This window comes from Mauremys reevesii, linkage group 3, assembly GCF_016161935.1.
Source record: "Mauremys reevesii isolate NIE-2019 linkage group 3, ASM1616193v1, whole genome shotgun sequence".
Taxonomy (NCBI): domain Eukaryota; kingdom Metazoa; phylum Chordata; order Testudines; family Geoemydidae; genus Mauremys; species Mauremys reevesii.
Genome location: NC_052625.1, coordinates 200,865,458 through 200,880,182, shown reverse-complemented (window position 1 = coordinate 200,880,182; position 14,725 = coordinate 200,865,458). Strand labels below are relative to the sequence as shown.

At 44.4% G+C, this 14,725-nt stretch overlaps 1 protein-coding gene across 1 annotated transcript in view; it reads left to right on the top strand.

The window, feature by feature from the left end:
* MSRA (methionine sulfoxide reductase A) overlaps nucleotides 1-14,725 on the top strand; it is a 443,906-nt gene that overhangs the window by 164,948 nt on the left and 264,233 nt on the right. The gene's annotated exons all lie outside the window — the stretch shown is intronic.

The following is a 14,725-nucleotide window of genomic DNA, read 5'->3' as shown; positions in this document are numbered from 1 at the left end:
CTGGAATATGTGGAGGGCCGAGTCCGTGGGAGAGAAGCTGCCGCACCACTCCTGGCCATGAGGGGGTGGCTAACAGTGAGTGGACTCATTTACAGGGGAATATAAGGAAACAATTACACCAGTGGTTCTCAACCTCTCCAGACGACTGTACCCCTTTCAGGAGTCTGATTTGTCTTCCACCTCACTTAAAAACTACTTGTGTACAAAATCAGACATAAAAAAGACAATGACTGAAAAATTGCTGACTCTCTCATTTTTACCATGCAATCATAAAATAAATCAATTGGAATATAAATATTGTACTTGCATTTCAGTGTATAGCATATAGAGCAGCATAAACAAGTCATTGTCTTTAGGAAATTTTAGTTTGTACTGATTTTGCTAGTGCTTTTTATGTAGCCTGTTTTAAAATGAGGCAAATATCTAGAGGAGTTGATGTACCTCTTGGAAAACCTTCGCGTAGCCCTAGGGGTACACGTACCCCTGGCTCAGAACCACTGAATTAGACCATATTGGACAGAGATTTAAAGGAGGATAATGAAGTAGCTTTGGAGATGTTTATGAGGCGTTCCTCCCAAACGTGAGGGACAGCATAGCAACTTTCTGCTTTCTGCTCATTTGAAAATGTAACAAGTGGGTGACTGAGGTGGGAGTTGACATTTCAGTACTGAGAGATAATGGGTAGGGTGAGGAGAAGCCATGGAGGGCCTTCCAAGTGAAGACAAGGCACTTAAGTTTGATATGCTAGAGAAGCGGGAGCCAGTGGAGAGATGCAAACAGAGGAGTGACATGGTCGAAGTGATGGAAGAATGATCTTGGCGGCAGCATTCTGAATGGATATGAGCAGGGCAAGATTACATTTGTGAAGGCCAGAGAAAAAGATGCTGATAATGGAGTTGTGAGATGAGGGGAACCTGGATGAGAGTTTTAGCTGTGTGAATGGATAGCACAGGTCATGGTTCAGAAATGTTATGCAGAAAGAATCTGCAAGATTACATGTAGAATGGATGTGAGGACATAGGTCTGAGTTGAAGATGACAATGATACATTTTATGTTCTTTTTATTTGCTTTCTGGTTTTTGAGTCTTTGGCGTTCACATTTTCCAGCTTTTCTTTGCAACCATGAGGGTTAGAAACTAACTTTTTAAAAAATGAAAGCTGATGTTCTTACATGATTGGACTCATAGACTTTAAGGTCAGAAGGGACCATTGTGATCATATTTCTAGTCTGACATCCTGCACAATGCAGGCCACAGAACCTCACCCATCCACTCCTGTAATAGACCCCTAACCTCTGGGTGAGTTACTGAAGTCCTCAAATCATGGATTAAAGACTTCAAGTTTCAGAGAATTCACCATTTACACTAGTTTAAACCTGCAAGGGACCCGTGCCCCATGCTGCAGAGAAAGGTGAAAACCCTCTCAGGTCTCGGCCAATCTGACCCGGGGAAAATTCCTTCCCGACCCCAAATATGGCGATGGGTTAGACCCTGAGCATGTGGGCATGACTTCAGGAGCTGGACATCGGTGCTAGAACTGGGGGTGCTGCCATACCACCTGGCTTGAAGTGGTTTCCATTATATACAAGGTTTACAGTTTGGTTCAATGTCTCCCAGGACTCTGCACTATAAAAATTATTCCAGCACCCCTGGAGAAACACCAAGACTCACAATCATATCACATGACTTGGCAACACTGTATCCTTCTGAAGCGCTCACCTCATGTAAGCAGCATGTCAGCTGGAACTCTGTGACTAAAGCACTGTGACTAAATCTGGCATTAGGCAGGATAACCAAGCAGCTGCTATAGGTAGGCTAAGTTTGTCCTATGGTATCATTTTTACCTTATCTTTTATTATTATTTATTTGTTATGGGAGGGGCAGAGTCATCATTCAAGATAATGGCCTTATTGTGGTATAGATACATACTGTGACAAAGTTCCTCCTCTACCTTGGTGGGTCCTGCGCTTATTGGCAGATTTGCTCACCTCAGTGATCTTCCCCACAGTCTGGATCAACTCCTCCTGTGTCTGATCAGGAGTTGGGAGGTTTGGGGGGAACCCGGGCCCACCCTCTACTCCGGGTTCCAGCCCAGGGCCCTGTGGATTGCAGCTGTCTATAGTGCCTCCTGTAACAGCTGCATGACAGCTACACCTCCAAACATCTTTATCCTCACCACAGGACCTTCCTCCTGGTGTCTGATAACACTTGTACTCCTTAGTCCTCCAGCAGCAGCACCCTCTCACTCTCAGCTCCTTGTGCCTCTCACTCTCAGCTCCTCACATGCACTTCCTCTCCTCTGGCTCCCCCTCGCCTGACTGGAGTGAGCTCCTTTTTAAACCCAGGTGCCCTGATTAGCTTGCCTTGATTGGCTGCAGGTGATCTAATCAGCCTGTCTGCCTTAATTGGGTCTAGCAGATTCCTGATTACTCTAGTGCAGCCCCTGCTCTGGTCACTCAGGGAACAGAAAACTACTCATCCAGTGACCAGTATATTTGCCCTCTACCAGACTCCTGGACCTATAAAACCAGGGAGAGGAGGTTGGCCGACAGGATTTACTGTGACTGTGGGGCCTATTTCCGCTCCTCCGTCTGTTCACGCATCCGGGCAGAGTTCCTCTGGGCGGCGTCCACTGGCTCCCTTGATGCCTTTGAGGAGCAGTGGGCGTTGTCCGGGGTTCTCTGCTCGGTGTCCCCTTCGTTTAGCCCTATGACCTCACTCCCGATCCTGTTTTTTGTTAGTGTCCGACCTGTGGGATCCTCCCTTAGGCTGGGGGACCAGACTCCTGGACCTATAAAACCAGGGAGAGGAGGTTGGCCGACAGGATTTACTGTGACTGTGGGGCCTATTTCCGCTCCTCCGTCTGTTCACGCATCCGGGCAGAGTTCCTCTGGGCGGCGTCCACTGGCTCCCTTGATGCCTTTGAGGAGCAGTGGGCGTTGTCCGGGGTTCTCTGCTCGGTGTCCCCATTAGGTTCCCTTCGTTTAGCCCTATGACCTCACTCCCAATCCTGTTTTTTTTTCATTGGTTGTTTTTAATTAGTTAGTGTCCCGGACCTGTGGATACTCCCCTTAGGCTGGGGGAAGGTCCTTAGGCTTCGCCCGCCCACTGCTGGATACTAATAGGACCAGACTCCTGGACCCCACTGGCCTGGGTCTGTCACAATAGGGAGATGCAATCCTTGCTCTGAAGAGTTTTCAATCTGGGGCTCTGATCCTGCAGACACTGTTCATGGTTTATAACTTGACTTCAGCAGAACTGCTCATGTGCTTAAAGTTAAGCATGAGTAACTTTTTACAGGAATGGGCCTAAGAAGACAGGCAACGCACGAAAGGTGGGTTGTATGAATGCAGACAAAATGTGCATTTTTATATTCATTATATACAGGTCTGTCGCATCTTACGCGCATTTAACGTGCGCGATTTCAGCTTTACGTGGTCGGCAAAAACAAAAAAAAGAGAAATATAGCAATTTAAATACTGTTTCTGTAGTGCGGGCAATTCCGCCTGCCATTCAACTCAATGTAATTTTGACGATACGCAGTTTTCACTTTACGCGCTAACCGCGGAACGGAACCTTCGCGTAAGATGAGACTTGCCTGTATACTAATATTTTAAAAAACAAATAAATACATACCTGACTGCCCCTGGAGCTTTCTTTTAGTTGTCAAATTGCTTGAAGCGCTCTCAGAGGAAATGGGTCTTGGAGGGATTTGAATGATGACAGGGTAGTGGACTTCTAAATCATTTAAGGGAGAGGGTTCTATGCAAAATGGAAGACAGTCTTTACTTAAGTAGTGGAATGGAGGAAAAGATGAGTTGAGGATGCTCAGCAAGAGAGCATACTTTTGAGACATTAAGTAACCTAGTGAGCAGGATGGAATAAGAAGTAGTAGTAAAATCTACCAGCATGGTAGAAGACTAAAGCATCTACAAAACAGTATAAGTAAGGTAAAATTGAATATAATTCCCACCAAAAAAGAAAACTGCAAGAAACAGGAAGAAGCCAATGTAACTGCTCAAAGATATAATGGTAAAGAAAAAAACTTACAGTGAGAAAATGAGTATTGAGATGGGAAGGAACCAAATAAATATTGAGAAACAATCAGATGATATTATTGATTATAAGGCTGTACTTGTGCACTGCCCCTTCTAAAAATGTAATGATTTTTAATTTTAAAATACAGTATTCACATTCTCTTTATTCTATCTGTAATGTTCCCAGTAGTAAATACACAACCCAATTCTTGTGGAATTATCTAGTGCTTTTGTTTCAAAACAAACTTGGCTTTTTGAGGAGTCCACATGTTTTTGGATTATGAACTGACATATTGTGCTGAGATGCTTCACATTTTGTAGCATCAATCAGGTTGTATACAGTAATGTTATTTGATGTAATGGATGAAACGGAATGTGGTGTGTCACATTGTGGTACATCAACTCCAAAACAAATTTCAAAAACTATTTTCAGCTACCATCATGTCCTTTATTGTGACCAGTGTTAATAAGAGAAGTTGTTTTTAAACAAAATTTTTAATCTAAATGTTTTTCATGATACTTAATCATGGTAGTTTGAAAACAGTTAAGACTCCTACTGTGAGTAAAATAACATAATACTAGAAAAAAGTTGAAGGAAACGAACTGCCATTAGATACCTGAGCTGAATTTTTATTTGGTAATGAGTCAACAAATATGGTGTACCACAGGAAGGAGAATGATAGAACTTCAGGAATGAGAGATGAAAGAGACCCGTTAGGTCATCTCTTCCATGCCGCTGTCAAACATGACTAGTGGAATCTGGAGACAAAAGCAGCCATGGTGGGAAACCAAGCAGAACACATATTTTTGATAGAAAAAGTGATTCTAAACATGGCATCATGTGATTCTGTGTTTATTTCTCTGACTCTACATCAGATTTGCTCCCTTTACAAGTAAATAATGTTTTGTTGTTTTTTTTTCTAACTGCCAGCCCTATAAATCCAGTCTGGGTGTGAAAGTCAAGCTAAGCTCTTTGTGACTTCTGCTTTATCACCAGCAATAAAGATTCTGTGGGCCAAATTCTGCCATAAATTATACTTGTGCAGCTCTTGCAGATCCATAGAGGCTAGAATCATCTGCACAGAGGCTCTGTACCACCAGATAGTCTCTCTGCTTCTTGTGGTCCTGTATGGCCCAATGATAGCATGCCTTGGCCAGGGTCATGCTTTCAGCAACTCTCATCGGATGGTATTTTTGGAACTCCCAACATGGGTGAGGCAGGAGTGGCTCAACAACAGAGGGCAATGATGAGTGGCTGTCTCAGGCAGCACTAACACAATACCTATCCCTTCAACAATGCTGCCTTCTGGCTTTCCTTCTTGTCACCCATAGACCCACAGAAATGCTTCTCACAAGGTCTGGGGAAGGGGGAAAATGCAGCTGAGGTGACACTCCTTTCCCCGCCCCCCATCCCCTGCATGCAGACATGATGCTTTGGTCCTTAATTAATAATTCTGGTGCTGCAGAGCTGGAACAGGATCCAGCAGCTGTGCTGGTTTTGCAGGGATTAAGGGTGTAAACTGTTATAAAATGTATTTTTGTCATTAAAATTATCCACTCTGACTCCGAGTACACACAATGAGCAGATCTGCTGAGTACGACAATTCCATTTTTACACAGTAAGTGCCATTGCTTGCAGTACGTTATCTGTCCATGTGATGGGGTGTATAAACTCCACACTGGAACTGAAGGATTTAAGAAGCAACTCTGGGTTCAGGTGACCTCACCTGCAGAACTTGCTCCAGTTGGAGGTGGAGCCTAAAAGAAGCCAGACAGCTCAGAAAAGGGGCTGACAGAGCAGGGCCCTACCCTAGAAGCTCCTGAAAAACAGTGCTGCAGAAGCCTTTCCCTTGGAGGAAGAGCCTACTTGATGCACCTAGAGAGACTGAAGATTCAATTATTCTCCTCTTCATCACTCTGTGTCAAACTGTAAGACTTTGGTGGGGAGGTAGATGGCAGGAAGTGGCTCAGAGGGGCAGTGTTAAGACACTCCTGGGTGTCAGGTGTTCTTGCCTCTTACAGGGAACTGGGCTGGAGCCCAATGGATTGGAAGATCCCAGGTTCTCTTACAAGCCACCCTTGTTATGAAGAGCACAAATCCCTGACTTCCATACTCCCCCTTGGGGAAGCAAGGGGAGGGTAAAGACTGTGAAAACTCCCTGGCTGGGACTGGACACCAGCAAGGGTCAATACATGGACTGAAGGTCGTCTCCCCAGTTGTGAGGGTGTGAGGCCAAATATTTTCCTTACCCCAAGGGGGATGAGGCTAGTTGGTGACCTGAGTGGAGTGGTAAGTCAACACCCACCAAAAGGCAGATGGTCACAGGACATGTTAATGGCCAGTGACAGACATTGGAGGTGGGGCGAGTAGAGACCTACCATCTTAACCACAAGGTGATGCTGCCAATGAGCACTGCCCATCACAGACCGTAATCACAGCTTAAAGACATTTAAAAACACCTGACAGACCTTGTAGTGTGTTTACTTAAATCCTTTTGTCACGTTGTGTTTGTTTTAAGTTTAGAATGTTTTAATATGTCTCTTAAATGTCTCTAGTCCTAGAGATGAGCTAATAAAATCCTTGGCTGTTTCACAGGCTGACTTGCCTTTTGAGGGCAGTCAGGTTCAGCCTTGCCTGTGGTGGATCCGCTACTGCTGCCCCCACAGCTGAGCCTGATTGAATCGAGCCACCTGATCCCCAGCCAATTGTCAGACCCAGCCAGGGAGGAATTGGGTGAGTTTCCGTAAAGGGTTAGAAGAGCTCAGCTGGGGAAGAGAGCTGTGAGAGGGACGCTGTCTGCTATGATTGGCCTGCAGAGAATGGATGGTAGGGGAGATAGAGGCTTCTGTGGCAGGTTCATGAAAAGACCAGCCTGCAGGCAGATGGTCTAGAAGTGGACTGTGAATAGGATCCAGCCTGGGGAGACCCAGACTGGAGGGATGACTCTAGGGAAGAAGCCTTGAGAGTCAGCGGCTTGGGTAGGAGCTGGGCCTCTGGGCAGAAAGTCCAGAGAGTCAGCACTCACTGTATGACTGAGTGGGGCAGAGGGGGAGCCAGGGAGGGGCATAAAACCAATTTGTTTATGTTCCCTAGGTTAAAGACTTCTACTTGGCAGGGCCTCCGTGAATTATTGCAGTAATAGTGGTGGGACTAAGAGGGAAACCGATGTGGAGAAACTGTAGCACCAGGACACAGAGCGGGTGTGCTGCCGCAATGTGACATAGAGGCTGCTTAGTGCTCTCATCGGGAGATAATTACTTGTGTTTGGAACCCTCTTTGTCAATCAGAGTGAAGCTTTCATGCAAACCATTTTGTAAAAGTCCTGCACTTTAAATGCATTTTTTGTTTTTAAGTATTAATTTTCTTTAACAAACCCTGTCGACCCAGTAAATTACAAGAACATGCAGGGTACCAGAATTAATGCAATGCTAGGACTATCTTGTTGTAAACATTCTGTTCCTCACCCATTCTTTCTCTTCTGTTTTTCACACTCAGTTTTAACACTTACAAATTCTTTGGCGCAGGGATCATGTCTTTGTCTTGTGGAGTGCAGAGATCACTTTTGGCCATGAAGAATAATAGTGCCTGTAGCTCAGGCTCTCTTAAAATCATGTCCATGTTGTACGTTTTATATAATCCATATGTCAGATTATGCCATGTATTCAATACATACATAATCTTCTTATGGCATGCAACCAGATATCAAAGCAGGGAATGCAAGGTCTGTTAAGGAAATATCTTCAGGATAATGGTAGAGGAGGGTGGTCGGTATCTAAGAACATTCCTACTGTTTCTTAGAAGCCCTATTATAGATATGGGCCTATAATAACTAACTGTCAGGCTAACTCAAATGACTTCTTATTTTTGTTATACTTTTATAGGCAAAATCAGCCAAGCCCATGAGGCTTACAAAGTAAAGTCCAGTGAACCGTCTCCCAATTAAAGAAAATAAATCAAGAAAGCAAAGTCCAGTCAAATATCAGTCCTGTTGTCACCAGATCATAAGTCATGAACATCACAATAGGTTTTTGTATCTCTCCTTATCTTTTGTTTCACAAATCTGTTCCCTCATCTAGTGAAAAGGTGTTTATCTTGTGCTTATAGGCAAAACACAATCTCACAGGAGACAGCAGTGCACATTCAATCCCAGGCTCTGCACAGACAATTTAACCTTTACAGATAACTTTCTCTTTCCAAGGAGGTCTTGTGTGTGTGAAATATTTTCTCCCTTCTCACGCCTCTCTCTCTCTCTCTCTCTCTCTCTCTCTCAAAAAAAAAGTTAACTGGCTAAGCAACCCTTTAAATCCTACTTTCCCCTACTACACATAACTACAAACACACTTGCTTTGGCATTGGCAACTTTTTCTGACCATACATTTTATTGCTATCTCCCATCAGGTGTAGTATGGTATGAGCAGAGCTGATTAATCTTTTAATAGAATCATAGAAGATTAGGCTTGGAAGAGACCTCAGGAAGTCATCTAGTTCAATCTCCTGCTCAAAGCCCTGGGTCAGAGCAAGTGGGGGCCCCTCCACACCCCTTCTTCCTGCACCTTCCTACTCCCCCATGATCCTGCAGGGGAGCGGGGTTGAGGAGTGGGGATTTGCCCCCGTACCCCGATACCGCTCCCTGGCAGGAGCGCTGGGTGGGAGAAGTGGGTCGGGGTGCAGGGTCGCCCATTTTTCTGGGGTCCCACAATTGACTGGGGCCCTTGGGCACAGGTCCTGTTTGCCCAGTGGCTAATCTGCCACTGGATATGAGTGTCATAATTACTAAAGGATTTGTATTATTTAATGTATAGCAGTTGCCATTTAAAAAGTCAGCATTTACCAAGTTACTATAAGATGGTAGCTAAGATATTACAAGTATCAGAGGGGTAGCTGTGTTAGTCTGGATCTGTAAAAGCAGCAAAGAGTCCTGTGGCACCTTATAGACTAACAGATGTATTGGAGTATGAGCTTTTGTGGGTGAATACCCACTTCGTCGGATGTATGTAGTGGAAATTTCCAGAGGCAGGTATAAATATGCAAGCAAGAATCAGGCTAGAGATAACGAGGTTAGTTCAATCAGGGAGGATGAGGCCCTCTTCTAGCAGTTGAGGTGTGAACACCAAGGGAGGAGAAACTGCTTTTGTAGTTGGCTATCCATTCACAGTCTTTGTTTAATCCTGAGCTGATGGTGTCAAATTTACAGATGAGCTGAAGCTCAGCAGTTTCTCTTTGAAGTCTGGTCCTGAAGTTTTTTTGCTGCAGGATGGCTACCTTTAAATCTGGTATTGTGTGTCCAGGCAGATTGAAGTGTTCTCCTACAGGTTTTTGTATATTGCCGTTCCTAATATCTGATTTGTGTTCATTTTTCCTTTTACGTAGGGACTGTTTGGCCGATGTACATAGCAGAGGGGCATTGCTGGCATATGATGGCATATATTACATTGGTGGACGTGCAGGTGAATGAACTGGTGATGGTGTGGCTGATCTAGTTAGGTCCCGTGATGGTGTCGCTGGTGTAGATATGTGGGCACAGTTGGCGCATTGAGGTTCGTTGCATGGATTGGTTCCTGAGTTAGAGTTACCATGGTGCGGTGTGTAGTTACTGGTGAGAATATGCTTCAGGTTGGCAGGTTGTCTGTGGGCGAGGACTGGCCTGCCACCCAAGGCCTGTGAAAGTGAGGGATCATTGTCCAGGATGGATTGTAGATCCCTGATGATGCGTTGGAGAGGTTTTAGCTGGGGACTGTATGTGATGGCCAGTGGAGTTCTGTTGGTTTCTTTCTTGGGCTTGTCTTGCAGTAGGAGGCTTCTGGGTACACATCTGGCTCTGTTGATCTGTTTCCTTATTTCCTCGTGCGGGTATCGTAGTTTTGAGAATGCTTGGTGAAGATTTTGTAGGTGTTGGTCTCTGTCTGAGGGGTTGGACCAGATGCGGTTGTACCTCAGTGCTTAGGCTGCAGACAATGGATCGTGTGGTGTGTCCGGGATGCAAGCTGGAGGCATGAAGGTAGGCATAGCGGTCGGTGGGTTTTCGGTATAGGGTGGTGTTAATGTGACCGTCACTTATTTGCACCGTGGTGTCTAGGAAGTGGACCTCCCGTGTAGATTGGTCCAGGCTGAGGTTGATGGTGGGGTGGAAGCTGTTGAAATCGTGATTTTTAGAAATGAGTGCCTAGAGTTAAGCTTCCAAGTCCACACGTAGGCACATAAATAAGTGGCCTGGTTTTCAGAAGTGCTGAGCAACTGCAGCTCTCATTGAAGTGAATAGAAGCTGCTGCGTGATCAGAACTTTGGAAATCAGGTCATTTACTCAGGTGTCTAAGTGTAGGCACCCATTTTAGAAAATCTTTTTCGTGGTTTCTAAGCCTAAGAGAGAGCTTAAGGAAGCAGAGCTCTAAAGTGTTTGAAGCCTCCTGTAATATTTGCAGCTATTCTTCTCCTACAGTCTGTAAATAAACTGAACTGAAGAACATGTATTCACAGAGTGTTGGTTTCAGGAAAATGTGACAAACGGATATGTGGAAACTTGAACAATGTATTTGTTACCAGGGGCGGCTCTATAAATTCGGGGGCCGCGGGCGCCGCCCCTTCCCCGCCCTCCGGCCGCGGTTCGGCAGCGGGCGGTGCGTGGGGCTGGCGCAGCGTCGCGGCGCCCGCGCTCATGCCAGCATGCCTGCGGGAGCTGCCCGCCCTCAGCGCAGCCAGCGCGCGCGCCCGCGTCCCAGCTGCAGGAGCAGAGGGAGGCGGGGGGGGGAGGGACCTGCCATGCATGCCCGCGTCCGTCCTTTCGCCGGGCTCCCCGCGCTCATGCAGGCATGACTGCGAAGGTCCGCCGCCGCCCCAATGCCGCTGCCCGACACGCCCGCACGCGCCGCCTGCTTGGCGCGCTGGGGTCTGGAGCCGGCCCTGTTTGTTACCACCATTTAATTCAACCCATCATGCAGTCTGTGTTCAGTGTGCTTATATGTGTAGAGTACAAGTAACAGAAAAGATAAAGAAGCACGTAGCTTGTTTGCTACTGAAATATAGACGATTGAATAGTTTAGGAAGGAATGATCTGAAAGTATGAAAGTAATGACAAGTGAGACTCTTTTCATTTCTTTGGCACTGAGTTTTAATGTGTGATTGGTGCTGAAATTTTACCCAAAGGCACTGGTGTCCTTTTTCTGTTTTTGCTGCTTAGTTTTCTCCTCTGACTTGGGCCTCCTTCTCTTTGCTGACATTTTCAGACACGTTAGTCATTAAACACTAAATGAGAACATTACACTCATTACACTGACAAACTAGCATTTTTCCTAAAGGTTGTAGTCTTTCACTGGAAATTAAGATTGAAGACCTTCTTTTTTACAAGACTCAGAAGAAAACCACTGGTCTTTAATTATGTACTGTATATTGATGGTGTGCACAGCAGTAAGAAGTGTTATATGAAATAGCAGTAGGGAATGATCAGGCCTGATAGCCTGTGTATCTCACAGTGGGTTACCTATCATGCCAAGAGGAACTTTTTTTGAGGATGCCTCACTTTCTCACAAGGCAGTTCACAGGTTACTTTTGTTGCTACATCAGTTTTCAGGCTGCTGCTAATTCCCTCTTCTCCTAAACTTTGTCAGCCATCACAGAAGCAATGAATCTGACACTTTCCTGTTGCATTGTTATCCTTTTCTTCTTCCCTTCCCGAAATATACAAAATCAGACCTTCGTATTAAATTTGGAACTTAAATAAACCCAAATAAAAGAATATACCAGCTGCAGGTCAGGAAGCTTTATTAAATCAAGCAGCCTCCCTCGCTCCTCACCCATTTGCGCAGGACCAGCACAAAACCTATGCACGCATCCCTCTTTGCCTCTGTTGTACGTAAGCAGCATCAACATGTTGTGAATCTTAATAGCTGGTTTTTTGTTTTTTTTTTTTAAAAAAAGCTCCAGCTACTGGATTCATTTGGGTCAGTGAGAATCTCAGTTTTCATTTAAAATAGTAGTAAGTTTCTAGCCCACATGGTTGCTGAGAAGCTTGAAAACGTGGCCTGAGTGTACCCTAATGGCTCAAACACTAGAAGGCATATAAAAAGAACTCAAAATGCTTTCATGGTTTTAAACCAGAGTCATGATTGTTTGGGGTTGGCACTACTGAGGCACCACACAGTGGGTGCTCAGCACTTTCTGAAAATCAGGTATGTCTAAGGCATCTCCAGTGGGACCCTCAAAGAGACGTCCCCAACAGCATTAGTCACTTTTGAAAATCTTAGCCTGGAGAGCCATTAAATTAAATTTTGCATTCTTGAGTGATTCATAATGCCCTCTGCACTGTGAATTTTGCTCTTGGTGTAACTTTCATGTGGCCAGAAGTAGTACCGAAAGAATTCTTGGCTGCAAGTGAATGGATGTACCACAGTAAACAGTTTTTAATTTTTAATGTTTTAAGAAAAAAATACAGACTTTAATCTTGACTCAATAGAGAACATATTCTGTTAAATTAATAGGTCCAGTAAATGCTGTTAATTTTGTGGCAATGCCTTTATCAGGAATCTAACTTAATGGATTTTTTTTTTTTAAATTTAATGGAGCACTAATTTTTCTCTGGGTTTGTATATAATAGCAGCACGGTAAATTAGCTTAAAAATAAATGACGTGATTTGAGTTCACCCAGGTGTCTTTCAGAGAAAGTATTTTTTAAAAAAACTTTATAATCAACATCTTGCAACTTATTGATTATCACAAAGTATGTCTTATTTATACAGTACTATAGGTGTGCAGGGAGCTTTACAGACAAAGCATGCCAGCTTCCTGCTCCAAAAAGCTTACAGTTGAGAGTCCTGATCTTGCAACTGGATATATGTGACGTTTCCACAGAGGCACTGAGTGCTATTCTGGCACACCTGGGGATTTAACCTGAACTGGTGCACAAGATGGAGAGACACACAGGTGCTCCATTGTTAAGAGTGAAGCTATTTTCCTATGATAAATCCAATTTTTCTCGTACCCCTACCTAGAGTGACCAGACAGCAAGTGTGAAAAATTGGGACGGGGGTGGGGGATAATAGGCGCCTATATAAGATGAAGTCCCAAATATCGGGACTGTCCCTACAAAATCGGGACATCTGGTCCCCCTACACCTCCCCCTTTTGTCTTATTTATTGTAAGCCACTAGCTAGATTACCCTAACTTGGAACTAATCTCTCCACCCCCTTCCAATATGTAACCATCTCTCTGCCCCCATAGCCAGGGCTTTCAATCTTGCTACAATTCACTTTATAATTTCCCTCACTCCAGTTGCAGATCATCCTGACCTTCCCCCCCTAAGTATCTGTCTGTAGATGTTTGACCCAGGCTCAGATTACTTCTGCAATACACCTAACTGCTAATGGAAAACATTCATTTTAGAGCATTCCTAAAACAATACAATACCCCAGTTCAACCTGGTTTGCTCACAGTAAGATGTTATACTATATGTAAAGCCTAATAATCAATATGACGAGGTCCTGTGGGACCTCACTCTGGAAAGTGATTACAGAACAGAGACCTACAGCAGCCACCTTATCTTGGGTTTGTGCTCTTTGATCCCGTTGTGTTGCTCTCTCAGACGTATATGGTCAGACAACTGTAAGTGCTGATGTCAATGAAGGGCCTGAGGAATATTCTGGGATCAGATCTTGCATGTTGCATTTTGCTTTAAAGCTCAGATATTTCATTCAGCTTTAGCATGGAGTCTGTTTCATCCCACACTAACTATATGGATCCAAATTAGTAGATTTCCCCTTATGCTGGAGGCAGTGTATTGGAGGTAGGCACTAGATATACTACAGAATATGTTTTGGAACTGTATCTATTTTCAGCCCAGCACAGCCAGCCTGGCACACACAGGTAGTGGAGAGAGGACTCTGCTCTTGTCTTGCATAAAAATTCCCCTCTGTGAATTAGCAGTGCCAGAATGTTAGCTCCTGCCTCCTCCACATGCACATTACACTCTCCAGTGTCACAAACCTCATGTTATGCCTGACACCGGTGCAGATTCAGTGGGGCAGAGGAAGGACTCCCTATGTCCTCTCTCTCTCTTCCAATACACTTGTGGAGCCCTAAAACTGTAGCCGATGGCATATGTCTCTCTGCTTCCACACAATATTAGATCCACAGAATCGCTGTTGTGCTGTCAAGAGAGCGATTGGAAATTGAACATAAAACAGGCAGTCACATAGTGGGGAAAATCCAAAAAGACAACTTAATTTAATTAAAACTCAAGTGGAGCAACTTTTCAGCTTCAGTAAAAGAAGTGGTGCAGTTTTGTTGAATTCAGTCTAGTGCATCAATTCTTTTAGGAACCGAGTGGAAGAGTTGGAATTTGATTACAGTGGAGACTAAATACACTTTGTGTGAAAAGTGTTTCAGTTTCAGAGACATGCTTGAAGGTGGAAGATAATTGGGTGGCAGGCATTTGAAGATAGAAAACAATTGCACATCAGTGCTTGGGTGGAACTACTATCAATTTTGAATTGTACAGTCAATGGAGCCAGTGAAAACCAGACTTGCTGTTTTCCCCTTCTTGCCCCCCGGCCTTCTCCCTCCCAGGTTAAGCTTTAATAAACTGAAGTAGTAGTCGCATCTGATCCATTGTATAGTCTCTAATGATAGCAATAATTTAATAATCTTAAAACAGTATAAGGTATGGGTAATCTGTAATGCAGAAACAGAATGAACTATAC